Source organism: Podarcis filfolensis (genome assembly GCF_964270895.1).
Source record: "Podarcis filfolensis genome assembly, chromosome: 4".
In the NCBI taxonomy this organism is placed as follows: Eukaryota; Metazoa; Chordata; class Lepidosauria; order Squamata; family Lacertidae; genus Podarcis; species Podarcis filfolensis.
In genome coordinates, this window is record NC_139607.1 from 17,840,920 (window position 1) to 17,857,775 (window position 16,856).

Here is a 16,856-nt window from a genome sequence, read left to right on the forward strand (position 1 = left end):
TTTCTGTGTGCTCTGATTTCCGTTACGGTGTTCCATTGCACCAGAAGCTGTTTAGTCATGCTGGCCACAGGACCCGGAAAGCTGTCTGTGGACAAATGCCAGCTCCCTTGACCTGAAAGCAAGATGAGTGCTGCAACCCCATAGTTGCCTCTGACTGGACTTAACCACCCAGGGGTCCTTTACCCTTTTTACCTAGTATTGGTGGCACTCACGCTTCTTCAGGTAGGAAATGCTGTGGGGGGGATGACACCAGAAACGGGGTGTCCAGGAGGGTCAGTTGTAGGATACTGAGAAATGTCACTATTTCCATCTGAGGAATGCTGGAGGGTATGGGTTTGTTTTCTCACAAATCAGAACAAGTATTGTGTAACACCTGTAACTGTTGTGCGGGGGACATGCATGGAGTAAGGATATCTTACCCCAGGTAAGCAGGTCCCAAGCTGTTAAGGGCTTTATATACCAACAGTAACACCTTGAACATGGCCCAATAGCAAATCAGTAACCCGTGCAGATCTCTGAGCAGAGGTGTTATGTGGTGACAGGGTCTCACACCTGTCCACCATCGTGCTGCAGGATTCTACACTAACTGCTGTTTCCTGGTCAAGTTTAAGGGAAGCCCCACATAAAGTGCATTGCTGCAATCCAGTACTGAAGGAGCGAATTACTACTGTGGCCAAGTTTTCCAGCTCCAAGATTGGCCATAGCCGTAATATCAGTTGCAGCTGCTAAAAGCTGCTTTCAGCCACTGAGGTTACCTGAGCTTCCAGTAAAGCCTCTCCTCCTCCAGGAGGGGAGGGGTTGTGAGCGGGAACAGTTTCCCACGTTATGCAGGCCCCTGCCCTGCTTTGTCGCTGGTGCGCCACGCCTCCCAGAAGAGCACCCAATTGGGTGGCTGCTCGGGTGGCGTGGCTTAGCCGCTCAAATGTGGCCACGTCAGCTCTCCCTGCCATTGCGCTGCCGATCTCTCCAAGTCACCCACCCACCACTCCCTTTAGGGCTTAGCTGCTCGCTTGACCTTGCTATGGACCTGTGGTTGGTCGCCCTGGTTGCCTAGAGGGCCTGGTAGGAGTTTTTTCCAATTGGCAAATTGGCACCGGCCTTTTGGTTTTTTCGCCTGCCTTCGTCACAACTTCCTCAGTATTTGGATAGGTTGTTGGTGTATGGATGGGCAAGGTGTGGCCATCGCCTACCCCTTCACTTTTGGGTATTCCGTTAAAGGAATCTGGCGGTCGTCGATCCTGTCTGATGCCCTGTGCAGCTGGAGGCCATGGCACGACCCCCGGTGACATCGGGGGAGAGCTTATAGTTGTATTTGCATCAACAGGCTCCCCCTACTGGTGGTTAACCCTCGTCTGACTCACCCCTCTCTGAGTGGGTGGAGTCAAATTTGCTGTTGTCCAATGCCTAAGCCAATACCTCTCACATGCTGTAATCAATAAAGTTGTGGCCTTTTCTAGCCCATTAACCTAATATGCTGTGTCCACGTGTCTTTATTATTCCCAAGCGGGAGACGGGTCCTCGAATCACAACTATGCTGAATTCAGAAGCACACCAGCCTGTGAACCTCACACAGGATAGTCATTTTCTTGGGCACAGAAATCACTCATTCACAGTGCCTCTGTCCTTCCAGGAGTCAAGCTCTACTTGCTTTCTGTCAACCATCCTTCTACTGCATCCAGGTATTGGTCCAAGAACTACACAGCCTCTCCTGATTCAGATGTTATGAAGGACTAGAACTGCATTCAGTGCCGTAATTACCAGTGGCGTAGCGTGGGTTGTCAGCACCCGGGGCAAGGCAAGTAATTTGCGCCCCCTAACCCGTGGATTTGCGCCCCCTAACCCGTGGATTTGCGCCCCCTAACCCATGGATTTGCCCTAACCCCAGATGTTGCGCCCGGTGCGGCCCGCCCCCCCTGCACCCCCCACGCTACGCCACTGGTAATTACACAGCTGAGGAATTGCATAGTATTGTGCCACGTTGTCTATAAGTCATGGCCTTGGATAGTTTTAAAAAATAAATCAATAAATTAAATAGTTATAACTATAGCTTCTTCTGAAATATATGCTAAAGTGAGACTCTGAAAGGTGAATATTTTGAAATTCAAAACTTTCCACACTCTCTTGAAATACCCAGCACATGAATTTCTTTCCAATACTTGAATATGAAATCCATTCTATGATTCCCAGTGTCCTGAAGGTTGAAAATACATACTTCTGAGGAAGGAGAATACCTATGGGAACCTAGACATCCTTTGGAAACACTGTTCACAAAATGCATTTTTTACAATTGATCTTTTTCAACTCTCAGGTTTTCGAAATGACTGAAATGCAAATCTTGTCAGTATTCTCTCATACCTTTTTTGAGGGGGTGGGTTATGTTTTGATTTATATTCTTTTTATGATTTTTATGATGGGTCTTCATTTGTATTTTTGTTGTGAAATGCCCTGTGATCTTTAGATGACATACAAATTTAATTAATAACAATAATTACAACAATAACAATATGAAATCCATGTTTTGCTAAGATCATCCAAGAAACTGACTTCTTAAGAACACCCACTGAAGCCAGAGGAGCTTACTCTGAAATATATGTTTTTGACCTCATTCTTGGTTCAACGCTATCTTTACTGTTTGTGAAAACACAGGATCTTCAGCTGCTTTCAGTAAGCTGCCAGAGTGGCTGGGGAAACCCAGCCAGATGGGCAGGGTATAAATAATAAAATTATCATTATTATTATAGCTCATCCAGCAGAGCTGAAGAATGAAATGTACAGCCCACTGTACCACTCAAAGCTGTAATATCATTCTCTCAATATCATCAGTACCATGAGGGGTAAATTAAGGCATTAAAAATAAAACATATTCATTCATAGATGCATTAATGAACCAAAAATAAGAATAAAGTAGCATGAGTTGTGTGTTTTCCTGACTGCTTTTCATATTAGCGATTATGATTTCCTTGGAGGTTTAGAAGCAGAGGATGGGGGGGGGGGCATCTGTCATGTATGATGCAGTTGCAATTCCTGCATTGATCTAGATGACCCTTCTATGAAACAATGAGAAAATAATTTTGCTAACCATTTGAAGGTGTGACAGCTCATCTAACATCTACGTATTCTATCTATGAAGCAATAATGCCTCCAGAGATCTATGAATATCCGTAAAGATCTTTATTAATAATGAAAAGGTAAAATTGCGATGACTCTGACATGGAAGCTTTAAATTTCATCTGTAATAACCTAGTGATAAAAAATGTATACTGCTACATATAGCAGCTTTATTAAGTGAAGACTGTGGCCAATTTTCACTGATCTTAACATACTACAAAAATGCACAATGACACAATATAAACAAATTATTTATTATTACTTCAAGTCTAAGGACAATTTTGACTTTGGTTTTCAATACTGTATGTGATATGCAACTTGCTTACACTTCCGTTCTATAAATATTATCTCTAAATAGCTATCAAAAGCATACATCTGTATATATGTGTGTGTATCTATCTATCATCTGTCTATATCTATCATCTATCATCTATCTATCTATCATCTATCTATCTATCTATCTATCTATCTATCTATCTATCTATCTATCTGTTTGTCTGTCTGTCTGCCTATCTATCTGCCTATCTGCCTATCTTATTTTTTATCTGTGCCAAAACAGAAGCAGTAGAAATCTATCCCATACCAAAAGCCGCTTCACATTCTGAGATGAAATCAGACAGCACAAAATTATTGGATGTCTTTGGGATTGTATTGTACATTCAGGACAAATTGTCATTCACCCATTATGGGGAATAATAGACTAAGCTCCAGTTTTGTTTTCATCCCTATATAATGCTAATATCTAGGATGCTTGCACACAAAATATTTATTGCTCATGTATTGCAAAGTGAACATAAAAAGAGGATCTCATTCCAAAACAATTTAATTTGTCCAATCTTTTTCTAGAAGTTATTGCCACACTTCTGTTCCCATAACAAGGATCTGTGAGGAAGACCATCTGACGGTTCATATCTTTTGCCTTGCATTTTGTCATGAATAGATTAATTCTAGATTTGAGGCAACAGAACTATTTTTTAAAAATGGAGAGAGAGAGAGAGAGAGAGAGAGAGAGAGAGAGAGAGAGAGAGATTGGAGACAGCACATCATATTCTGCAAAGATTTTAGTTGGCAAGGATCATTTGTACTTAATATGATTGCAAAGTAAGGGCATATATGTTAATTCTGGAGTGGACTGTTTGGCTTTGTTAACTGTAGTAAGTATGGAATGGCAAATATGAAAGAAAAATGAGGCTAGTGATAAAATGGTTAGTGTTCTGGCCAGCCAACTGATCTGTGTTTCAGGATACTTAGTTATTTTCTGCATTCTTCTGTGAGGAAGTGTGGGGTACAGTAGAACCTCAGGTTGCGAACATGATCCATGCGGGAGGCATGTTCGCAACCCACAGTGTTTGCAATCCGCAGCGTTGCGTCTGTGCATGCACGGGTCACGATTCAGCACTTCTGCGCATGCGCAAAGCGTGATTTAGTGTTTCTGTGCATGTGCGAGCGCCGAAACCCGGAAGTAACCTGTTCTGGTACTTCCGAGTTCGGCGTGGTGCGCAACCCGAAAACATAACCTGAAGCGTCTGTAACCTGAGGTACCACTGTATACATTTAATAAATAACTAAACAAATAAGGAAATTTCCATGGTTTTCTGTCACCCAGCTGGGCTTTGACAGCTAGCCTATATTCTGCAATCACTGACTATTTAGCTGGCTTTCTTACTGCAGTTGTTCCCCATCCTTAGGTTTTAAATAAATAAATAAATATTCAGAACCAGAGGTTCTCCCCAAGCTTTCTGATACCCCCCTCTTGCTAATAGATTTAGAGCTCTGAGTTTCTCCTTCACATCTGCAGGTGTGGATGTGCTAGATGGACCTCTCGCTGTGATGCTAGACAGGATGCGAGCCAATTAATTTGAACTCGATCCAGATAAGATTGAGGCACTGTTTGTGAGTGGTTGTCTAGACCAGATGGGTGGGATTTGACCCGTTCAGGAAGGATTTGCCCTTCCAACTCTACAATTCTACAATTTATTTATTGAAATATATTCTTGGGGCAGGGGGAGAGAGACTGTGTATTGTAGTTCTAGTAAGATTTAGGCTGGACGAGTTGCAAACTTCGTATGAGAAATCGGGTAAGCAAAAACAGAATTCCACATCGCCATCTGGTGTCACATTGTTAGAATGCATAAACAATACATATAAAGTGAGATTCAGGTAGGTAGCTGTGTTGGTCTGACACAGTCGGAATTAAAAAATTAAAAAAATGTCTGGTAGCACCTTAGAGACCAACTAAGTTTGTTCTGGGTATAAGCTTTTGTGTGCATGCACACTTCTTCAGATATAAAGTGTTTTGTTTTTTCTTTGCCAATGTAGCTGGGTTCATGGTGGCCATTACTTAACCGCTAGTCAAATTCTAAAATCTTTAGATGCTTTGGGGTTTTTTTCTATGACTCTTAAAGGAATTCAACTGTTGAGCCATCCTGCTGCTCGCAGTAAAATAAAAATAAAAGGGAAACCTAGAAGGTTAAGGAAGAATGAATTGTTCTGTTGCTCCAGTGCTTTTAGAACATGGCCTTCCCATTAGAGCACCATGTGTTTCTGATGTGCCTGAATCGAGCAGTAAAAATGGAAAGGGGCTGACAGTGAGACATGTAGAATTAATGCTGGGTAGAGAAGGGACATCATTTTGTGGTTGTTCTTTTGCCCCTGCAGAGTCACTGATATTGGCAACCATCTAATTAGTCTAATTGATAGGTTGGTCTTGCTCTGGTATTAGAGGCAGCGCGTCCAGTAACGAATGAGCATTTGCATTTAATTACAGGAAATCCTGGTTTTTTGTGTGTGGTGGGACTTGATGTTCTTTCCAGCCTCGTGGATCGATGACTTATTCAGACACCCTGTACAATATGAATGAGCGAGTGCAGGTGACAAGTCCACTGGCTTGGATTCAGTTCTTGAAACGAGCACTGTGAGAATTCCCTGCAGCCTTGCGGCTTTTTCAAGTCTGAAAGAACTCCAGACACCAAAGGATCTTCCTTGACATGAGATGAAATAAATGATCGTGACACGAGGCAGACCAGAACGGCTTCAAAAATAGCGGGTGTCGGTATGGTGTCTTCATTAGGTATGAATGGCATCCATGCAGTGTAACCCATTGGAACTCTGGAAAAAAGTTTGAAAAAGACAAGTATCATTGAATTGTACCCCACCCAAATTCCAAAGTGACTTGTTGACTCCTGCTACTAGTATATGTGTGTGTAAGTCAGCACGTACGTGTGTAAATACATATCATAGCCATACTTGCTTATACAGTGGTACCTCTGGTTACGAACTGAATCCGTTCTGAAGGTCCATTCATAACTGGAAACGGCTCTTATCCTGAAGCGCGGTTTCACAAATGGGGCCTCCCACTGCGCACGTGCCTCTGGTGCGTGATTTTCACTCACATCCTGGAGCAAAGTTCGCAACCAGGAGCAGCTACTTCTGGGTTAGCAGAGCTCGTAACCCAAAGCATGCATCACCAGAAGCATTCGTAACCAGAGGTACCATTGCATGGATGAAAATACTGTCTCCCATTGATTTCCATCAGCTCAGAATAATATCTCAACATCCCTGATGAGCAAAGGGTAGTTCCTTTGCCTTTTCTCTTTCCTAATTAACTGAGGGTCAGTAAAGTATAGGGTCAATACAAGTATAGGTAGTTCAAAGTAAATGAGGAAATTTTGAGAATCACAAGCGGGAAGAGCAATGTTGTGCTCATGTCCTGCTTGGGTGCTTTCCATAAAAAGGTAAAAGGACCCATGACCATTAGGTCCAGTCATGGCCGACTCTGGGGTTGCCGCGCTCACCTCGCTTTATTGGCCAAGGGAGCCGGCGTACAGCTTCCGGGTCATGTGGCCAGCATGACTAAGCCACTTCTGGTGAACCAGAGCAGCACACAGAAACGCCGTTTACCTTCCTGCCGGAGCGGTACCTATTTACCTACTTGCACTTTGACGTGCTTTCTAACTGCTAGGTTGGCAGGAGCAGGGACCGAGCAACGGGAGCTCACCCCGTCGCGGGGAATCAAACCGCCGACCTTCTGATCAGCAAGTCCTAGAGTCTGTGGTTTAACCCACAGTGCCACTCGCATCCCATGCTTTCCATAGGCCTCAGCTTATCCAGCGTAGGAATAGGGTGCTGGACCAGGTGGGGCTTTCATATTCCTTCACTGTTCACCACAAACAAGAGACAATTCCAATAAAACAAACAGTTAAAATATTACCTTGGGTCTCAGTGACATCTGCTGTTCACTCTATTCAAATCTCTGCCATTTTTTAAAAAATCAGCACTTTCCACTTCTCAGGTTCTCTCCATTTCTGCTTTATTCAAACTGCTGCTGTGGCTTTAAACCAATCCCCCCCCCACTGTGTCTCTCCATCCCTTTACTCATACTTCTTCCATTGTTTCAAACCACCACTTTCCCTCTGTCAGTGTCTCCCAATGCCATTTCATGGCTGCTGGGGTTGTGCAGTAATGTGGTGGCAAGCTCCGAAGCGCAGGGTCCCTTCATGAAAGTCGCAGCCATGCCCCTTCAGAGCCATGCCCACCCCGTCTTAATTATCTTAATAATTAATAATTCTTAATAATCTTAATTATACAACCTAACCAATAGTGACAATTAGGGATGCATTGCAAGGATCAATGCTGGCCTCCTTTCAGCCTTTGTGCCAGATCTACTATTTTCTGTGCATGTACATCAGCAAAAGATTTGGAGTGCACAATATCTTATTTTGCAATGATTCGAGTTGTGTTTTCCTTGAAGTTCCATTGCACACAACAGAGCTTGGGCATCCTTTTCCTGAAACTGAAGCACCATGTTTTTTCAGTGCTCCTAAATGATTGGCTTTAGAGCATACAGAACAGCAGCTCATTGGTGCTCTCCCAATACACCTTCCCTAGACAGCATCTTAAAAAGCAGAGACATCACCTTGCCAACAAAGGTCCGTACAGTAAAAGCTATGGTTTTCCCAGTAGTGATGTATGGAAGTGAGAGCTGGACCATAAAGAAGGCTGATCGCCGAAGAATTGATGCTTTCGAATTATGGTGCTGGAGGAGACTCTTGAGAGTCCCATGGACTGCAAGAATATCAAACCTCTCCATTCTTAAGGAAATCAGCCCTGAGTGCTCACTGGAAGGACAGATTGTGAAGCTGAGGCTCCAATACTTTGGCCACCTCACGAGAAGAGAAGACTCCCTGCAAGAGACTTTGATGCTGGGAAAGATTGAGGGCACAAGGAGACGGTGACGACAGAGGACGAGATGGTTGGACCGTGTTCTCGAAGCTACCAACATGAGTTTGACCAAACTGTGGGAGGCAGTGGAAGACAGAAGTGCCTGGTGTGCTCTGGTCCAGGGGGTCACAAAGAGTCAGACATGACTAAACGACTAAACAACACAGAGTGACACTAGGAGCCAATCCTCAGTGGCTGACTCACCTCCTTTCACTTTGATTGGCTCCAGTCACCTTCTTCTTCCCTTTCATGGTGACTGTACAATTATAGGATGCTGAAGACAGGCAACTTGATGCGAACTAGCTGCAGAAATAGTAATGGGTCCTTGACCTCCATGACCCTGGACCACTGCACTGCTGGTGTTGGGCAACCTGCTTTGTCTTTTGTTCCCTTTTCCCACCCTTACCAGGCAAATATAGAATTGTGATGCGGTGCTACAAATCCCCAAAAGAGAGCTGTGTGATGACAGCCTTAGTTTTTAATGTTTATCGGGGGGGGGGGGAAGCAAAATTATGCTGAATAGGGAAATGTTGTGAAGTCAAGTGGGGAGACAGTGGAGAAGTGTTGGGATCTCTTGTGTAGACAGATAGGTTAATCACAGCAAATTATTTTCCCAGGGCATTCCAATTATAACAACTTGGGGTAGAGATTTCTGCAAACTTTTAGGAGAGCTCGGTCAGGTTCCTCTCAGTTCTGCTGAAGGTTTTTTCATGTGATTAATTAGTCCCTTTCTATTCTAATTCCTTTCTGTTTTCCAGCAAGCAACACCGACTTTGATAATTGCATTTTTCATTGCATTTGTTTTCTCCCCCCCCCTATATTTATGCAAACTTCTGTTAGAGTCTTCCCTCCTCCCCATTGTTTGTGTTGCTTTCTATTCATTGGCACACACACCCTGCCACTTTCAGTTTGCTTGTTTAATGTTTCATCCCTCTCTCTTCAGTCTTAGGGTACCTGTGATTTCACTGCATTGAGTTCTTGCTGTCCAGTACTATTAGTAATTTTATTAAAGTTTTCTCCCTTGAGCACCTCTAGGTTTGCTAATTTCCCCCCTGCCACTCAACTAAGCCCTCTTGTCCCTCAAGTCAGCTTCCAGTTGTGCTGCTCATTGCCGGCCTATTATTACCGACTTATTGAGGGGCACCACCCTCATGTCAAGCTGATTGCCCACAAAATGCAATGGGAGGTTTAGCAATTTGTATTTCACCCACCTCAAAAAGGTAATCATTCTGAAAGTTGGCAGGCTTCATTCCCCAAGAAGAGACATTTTTGACAGTAAATTGCAACCAATTCTGGCAGAAAATAAAAATGTTATAGACTTTTTCTTTACTTTCTTTTTCTAAAGAAATTAAACTTGAAAGTTTCCCTTCATGAAAACCCCTACATGGATCTGTTTGAAAATTGGCAGGCTTAATCCACCGGGCCCACAAACTTTATCCACTTCTGTGAAATGGGTTGGGGGGGGGACGAACATCAGGAAGAGCTTTCTGAGACAGTAAGAGCTGTTAGTGGAATGGATTCCCTTGAGGGTGGGTAAGTTGTGGACTCTCTTTCACTGGAGGTTTTAAAGCAGACATTGGGTGGCCATCTGTCATGGATGCTTTAGTTGAGATTCCTGCATTGCAATGGGTTGGACTAGATGGTACCCCTTCCAACTCTACAATTCTATGAACTGAATGCACATACATTGGTGAGTGTCTAAATCTGGTCAGAGAGTGAGTTATTTCCTTTAGGGAACCATAAGAACTGGGGTCTACTTTAATAAGAACAAATAGGTTACATTTTCCAGTATGTGCTTCTGGGGCCACATAAAGACCATTGATGACTATCCAATGAGTGATACATATCATTGTCAAAGGTGGGGAATTATAGCCATTTCTGATTTCCTACTAGTGATACGATACGATGCAATACGATAATCTTTATTGTCATTGTCCCATACAGAACAATGAAATTGAAAAATCTACATCAGACATTTAAAAGCCAACAAGTCTGCTATCCCAACTATCCCAGCCTGGTTAGCCCCTAAAAACTCTGATTCCCCATAATTGAATACAATATACTCACATAGAGATTACCTTACACTGCGTTTAAAACCAAAATCACATTTGGATAGAAACTGTTTCTCAGGCGGCTAGTCCTAGTCTTTATAACCCTGTACCTTCTTCCAGAAGGCAGAAACTGAAAGAGATCATTTCCGGAGTACGCACTATCCCGCACTATGTCTGCAGCTTTCATATGGCACTTGGAAGCATAGATTTGATCCAAGGTGGGAAGAGTGCCCCCAATTATTCTCTCTGCAGTCTTTACAACCTTGGACAGCATTGTGAGTGTGGTGGGGGGAACAAAGACAGCCTCAGACTGGTTCAAGCAGAATAGGGCTGTTTTACAAAATGCCAAATTGGGATCTGAACCGGATCTTCTTATTGGTAAACACCCCTAAATTCAGCCATGTTGAGAGCAACAGTGGGGAACTTCCAAACTATAGGCCTCTGAGGTTGATTTGCCAAACACCCACCTTCCCTGCATCTGACGTCATATGATGCAGGCACAGTGCAATCCAAGAAAACTAAAAAAAAAGAAAAAAGAATTTAAGCCAGGACAGGAAAGAGAATCTGCAGCTGGGAATTTCCATCACCTGTCAAAAAATCATAGAGTTGGAAGGGACCACAAGGGTCATCGAGTCCACCCCTGTGCAAGGCAGGAATCTTTTGCCCAACATCGGGCTCAAACTCACAACCCTTAGATTAAGAGTCTCATGCTTTACCGATTGAGCTATCCCTGAGTGGAGGGCTGGCCATTTCTAGATCTGGCCCTCCCTGGTTTGGAATAACGTTATATCGTCTGTGATTAAGGAACTGCTACATCACTGCAAAAATGTTATTTTGATGCTTCTTTCACCCACTCCTGTTTTTGGCACTTATACATTACACAGCCTTAGCCTTAGTTTGTAAGAATATGAGATTGCCCACACACTTGTAGGAATGACTTGTCAGGGCAAGACGATGACAAGGCACTAGGAGAAAGGATGTTTTTCACTGCCAGAATCTTCAGCGAACATCACCACCCACCCAATTCCTCCTGGAGGACATTTTGATACTTGTTTATGAATGTATATGCCAGTACCGTCTAGTGAGTAGACTGTTGCAAACCATTAATCTTTGGATAATGCATATTCTCCATAATCGGAAGAATGAAATAAAAATGACCTGGCACACACACACACACACACACACACACACACACACATATATATATTTGCAATGCAGAAACTATGAAGCATGCATTCACTTATGCATGTTATGCAAGCAAATATTAATGCATATTGTTATCTCTTTCTCTATCCCTCTCACACACATACTACAGTAATCAAGACTGCATTATTCATTATTTGTATAACATCTATGAGTGACGGGTAAGAGACAGGGAGCTTTCATGTTGCTTGGTGCGTAAGTGGCTTGTGTGTTTGGCCAAACTGGACTTTGAAAAGGTTTAGGAATCTCCTTTCAGCATTTTGTTATGTAGTTAGTTGTGGCCCTGTTTATTGTTTGATGTTTAGTGCTTCGTTTAGCCATTTAGTAAATGGCTTTTGTTGTCATCCATTTCTTCTGACTTAGAGCTACAGGTTGTAGAATCTGTATATCCTTTGCATGAGGGCAGACTGTGTCCAACCTCTGCAGTTCATACCTGCAATATCGAAGTGAGTACAATTTTCCCCTCTGCTCTTCAGACCCAATTTAACTCCCCTCTCTGTCTGTTCACTGGAAAGCCTAATCATTACACGAGAGACCTCATAATGGCCACCACACATTTTATTTGTCCAGAGCAGACAGAGAATGAGTGCATCAAAATCAACATTTCCATGGGCGCCAGCATCAATTACCATCAACTGTTACCTTACTTGTCAGAGAAGTGATACTTGTCTGTTTTACATGCCAGTGTAGACAAAGCCACTATCTTTTCTAGGATAAAAATATCCCAACAACCATGAAAATAAAAGTTACAACATAACCCACGGTCATCTATGGACAACTGTTACTATATGTTCCTCGTTTTGCACAAGACACGGGAGAGAAATGTTATTCGGCTCACATATAAAGGCAAGCCTACATAATTTGCGTTTTCCAAAACAATATGTGAATTTGAAGCACAGCCTTCCTTTGAAATTCACACTTCTCTGAATTTTGCAATGCGGTTCTCCAGCCAAGTAATGTATACAAAGTTGCATTTTCAGGTTGAGGGGCGCATTGTAATGCATACATGAATGAAAATAACATACAAAAATGAATATCTAGCAAAAAGGTGTATATTAGGAAATTTTCATGAGAAAATGCATGTATTAGAAGAAATACACACTAAAATTTTATTAGGCCTTTTTTATATAGGAAAAAGGTTAGCAAAATGATGTGTAAATGTGGAGACCTGAACCTATATTGAAATATAAATATAAACAATCCCTGGAGATGTATCGTTTTCCTTGTAATATCTTTTGGTTTGTAAGTTTCCATTTTCAGCATGGAGGATCATGTAGATACCCTGGGGGACAGTGCTAAATTATAAAGCTTTATTTGTTCCCCAGAGCTACAAGCATGTCTGCATGGCTCCCCTGGACCAGGTAGCTGCAAACAAAACAAAACCAGACATGTCTCCTTTTGCTGCCCACACTCTGGCCTACACTGTTTTTTCCTGGGTCAGGACTACGAATCCCATCATTCATGACTATTGGCTAAGTTGGCAGCGATGATGAGAGCTGCAGGCCAATAATGTCTGGAAGCCCAGTGTTGAAGGACTGTGACCTACTCTATTTTTCTGCTTATGCTGGCTGGAGCTGACATCTGCCCTGGGTATCTTTAGCAGGAGGGTTGAGATATAAGCTTAATAAATAAACAAACCAGGTTTGAGAAGGCTTAGTAAAGGACAGCTGCAGAGGAGTTGATTTGAGATGATTTGAGATGTTGAGATGATTTGTAGAATGACAAAAAGGACATTCACAAATATCCACCAGCCACCTTCAAAAGTAAGGTAAAAGGGACGAATTCCTACACATGAAAAGTTCACCAAAATTTTCTCTCTCCTCCCTTTGATAATTTTAAAATGCAATTTCATTAATCAATGGAGAACGGTTGGCAGGGGAAAGACACAGGAGATTTTTTTTGGAGGGGCACAACAGTAATTTATAATGTGCTAGGTGACTTTAAGGCATTTTAAGTAAATAATGTGTGGTATGAGAAATGCTAGAGTGGCCTAATTGCAAGACAGCTGTGCCAATCTGCCATGAAGGTTCCCAATTTCAAAACCTAAATAGAAATCCGTTTTTCAATTATTTTTAGTAATTACCGTGCATGTGCATACACCTCCATAAACATAGACAACTATTTAAATCTCCACACGAAAGCTCAGAAGTGAATAGCAAATACTACTATATATGATTTGGAGCAAAAAAAGCTGTTTCCTAAAGCTCAAGTGAGATGGAAACATCCTTACGCAGGGGAAACAAGTAGATGCTGCAACAAGAATGAGTCATTTATGTGTTTTATTTGGTTCTGGAAACTGCTCTGGAAACTTTGTAGTAGGACATATATAAATCTTCGAAATACAGTGGTACCTCGGGTTACATACGCTTCAGGTTACATACACTTCAGGTTACAGACTCCGCTAACCCAGAAATAGTGCTTTAGGTTAAGAACTTTGCTTCAGGATGAGAACAGAAATCGCGCAGCTGCAGCGTGGTGGCAGCGGGAGGCCCCATTAGCTAAAGTGGTACCTCAGATTAAGAACAATTTCAGGTTAAGAAGGGACCTCCGGAACGAATTAAGTACTTAACCTGAGGTACCACTGTAAACAAATAAATGAAATGAAAGCACTGGCATCAGTATTAATTGAAGTAGAAATTCTCTCTCTCTCTCTCTCTCTCTCTCTCTCTCTCTGTGTGTGTGTGTGTGTGCGTGTGTGTGTTTGCTAGTTTTTCCAAATACCCGGCCACAAAAGAGGACCTGGTCTTCAAACTGAAGACTAGCTGTATGGGGAAACTGCAGAGGAAACAAGGTTAAATATGCTCTGGGCCCCCATTTCTGCATTTTCCACCTATGGCCCCCTTGGAATATCCCAGCGCTTCCCAGGGGGCAATATGGCCTAGGGTTGGGAAATACTGATCTAGACGACACTGTATTTCTTTTTTGAACTTATACCCTGTCCAAATTATTAGCATCCCCAAAGCCAGTATGAACAGAATGCATTGCACCCTATTCACAGAAAATACAGGTGGCCAGCTTACCACTTGGTAGGGTTTTCTATCACATGGCTGCTTGGGCATTGGCATTACTCTGTGTGTGGTGTAGCGATTTTCCGTTCATGCTTGGTGAAGTATGTAGCCTTTACATCAGGTAAGACTTCCCCGGTTGGATGGTGCTGTTGAGTAGGGAAAGTATCTCTCTGAGCAACAGAATTTCATGCCTTGAGTCATTCTTCTAGGACCAGTTTGCCTCACTTGTTTTTCATCCATGGTTTTCAGACATCACGCTCCAAGAATTCCTTTATGCATTGGTATTGATTTAAAATGCTCACAGATTTTCTTGTGGCATTTGACTTCTTTTGATTTGTTTTCTTTTGGTGTGGGAGTTATCTTCCCCTGACTCTAATATCTCTGAAGTTACATTTGTATATGTTTATATGCGTATCAAATGTACCAGACATGAAGGAAAAGAAAAGAAAAAAGTATAGTCTAGGCTTCTGAAATCTAAGGTAAATCTAAAATAGCAGTTTAACCATTGTGTCTCGCAGAATGCCGTGGCAAAGCTCCTTATGGGGTCCTGACCGCAGGATCATATTCATCCAGTGCTTTACCAGCTGCACTGGCTCTCGGTGGAGTACAGGGTCAGGTTTAAGGTGCTGGTTTTGACCTTTAAAGCCCTATGCGGCCTAGGACCCTCGTACCTACGGGACCGCCTCTCCCGATATGCCCCGCGGAGGACCTTAAGGTCCACAAATGACAACATTTTGGAGGTCCCAAGTCACATGGTGGTTAGATTGGTCTCAACTAGGGCCAGGGCCTTTGCAGTACTGGCCCCGACTTGGTGGAACACTCTGCCACAAGACACTAGGGCCCTGTGTGACTTGACATCTTTCTGCAGGGCCTGCAAGACAGAGCTGTTCTGCCTGGCCTTTGGTTTGGACTCAGTCTGACCCTTATGTTTCCCTCCCCTTATGGTTTTGATCTATGGGCTACTTTTAAAATGAGGCTGCATTTAAAATTTCATTTTAACCTATATTTTAAATTGGTTCCCCCCCCCCCCCTATTATGTTTTTACTGAAATTTTATTGGTGTTAGCTGCCCTGAGCCCGGCTCTAGCCGGGGAGGGCGGGGTATAAATAAAATTTATTATCATTGTTATTATTATTATTGTTGTTATTATTATTCCCAGTTCCTGTGAATTGTGCTTAGAATTTTTAGTTCCCTTCAAAGACTTATAGTTCCCAGGGTTTTAGGATGAGAGAAAATTGTTCCACTAGTTTACTGTAGATATAACCATAGAATCTGACTAGCACTATAAGAGGGAGAAAAAGATGACTATTACATAGAATGTCAGATTTGCTACAATCAGTACTGAACAGAAATCTTCAGTGTATTTTATTGCCGTGAAAGTTTGTGTGGGCAAGGTTTTGGGATGAGTTTTCTGTTTTGCTTTGGAAATAAGCCATGGAATCCAGCTGCTTACTGAATCTCAACAGCTGTCCATAGGGTAAAGTTGTTTTCTGTGCATGGAAGAAGTGTGAAACTCATTTTTTTGGAGTTTAGGTAATGCCAGTGCATGTAAACTTGGAGGTGAGAGTAAGACTCTAGGGAATGTCATTCCATTTTTAATCTGTGAGTTGGACTTCTGGTCAGCCAGATGAGGTGTGATCATAGTTTACCCTTCATGGCAGGTGTTGGTCAGTCTTTGCAAGGAATAGGAACTACTAATATGACAGCCATTTTCTGAAGTGGTAGATGCAAGTTGACACAAAATCTGGGGGGAAGAAAATACGTTGGTTAAGGGATGAAAAACGTTGGATACTTTAATTTCCATAAGCAGCAGTTTTGAAAAATAAATAAATAAAATACAGCCATCGGAGATAACCATATCTCCTCAGTATGTCATTATGATCATTATGTAAAATTAATCAAATGCAAAACCAAAACAAAGTAATGACAAACAAGGCTTGGTTTTGCTCTGAAAGAGCAGCCAATTGCTTCTGGGTATATTAGTGTTTATTGGTATTGTGCAGATGTGTATAATCGCTCCTTTGCCCTGCTTGAATGGGAGCCATCTGTTTATCTTCAGATGATTGCAACGTTTAATAAATGCACCAGTTGCGCTTAGAATCAGACCTCTGACAAAAGCCAGCTTCTGGCAGGATGTGATATTGTTAGAAGTCTCTGGAGATCTGTGGAACCCACACTCTTAACCATGGACCTTTTGTTCTCTCTGACATGGCAAAAAAATTTATTATGTGGTAACTTCTACAATGGAGCTTGTCTCTGTGTCAGC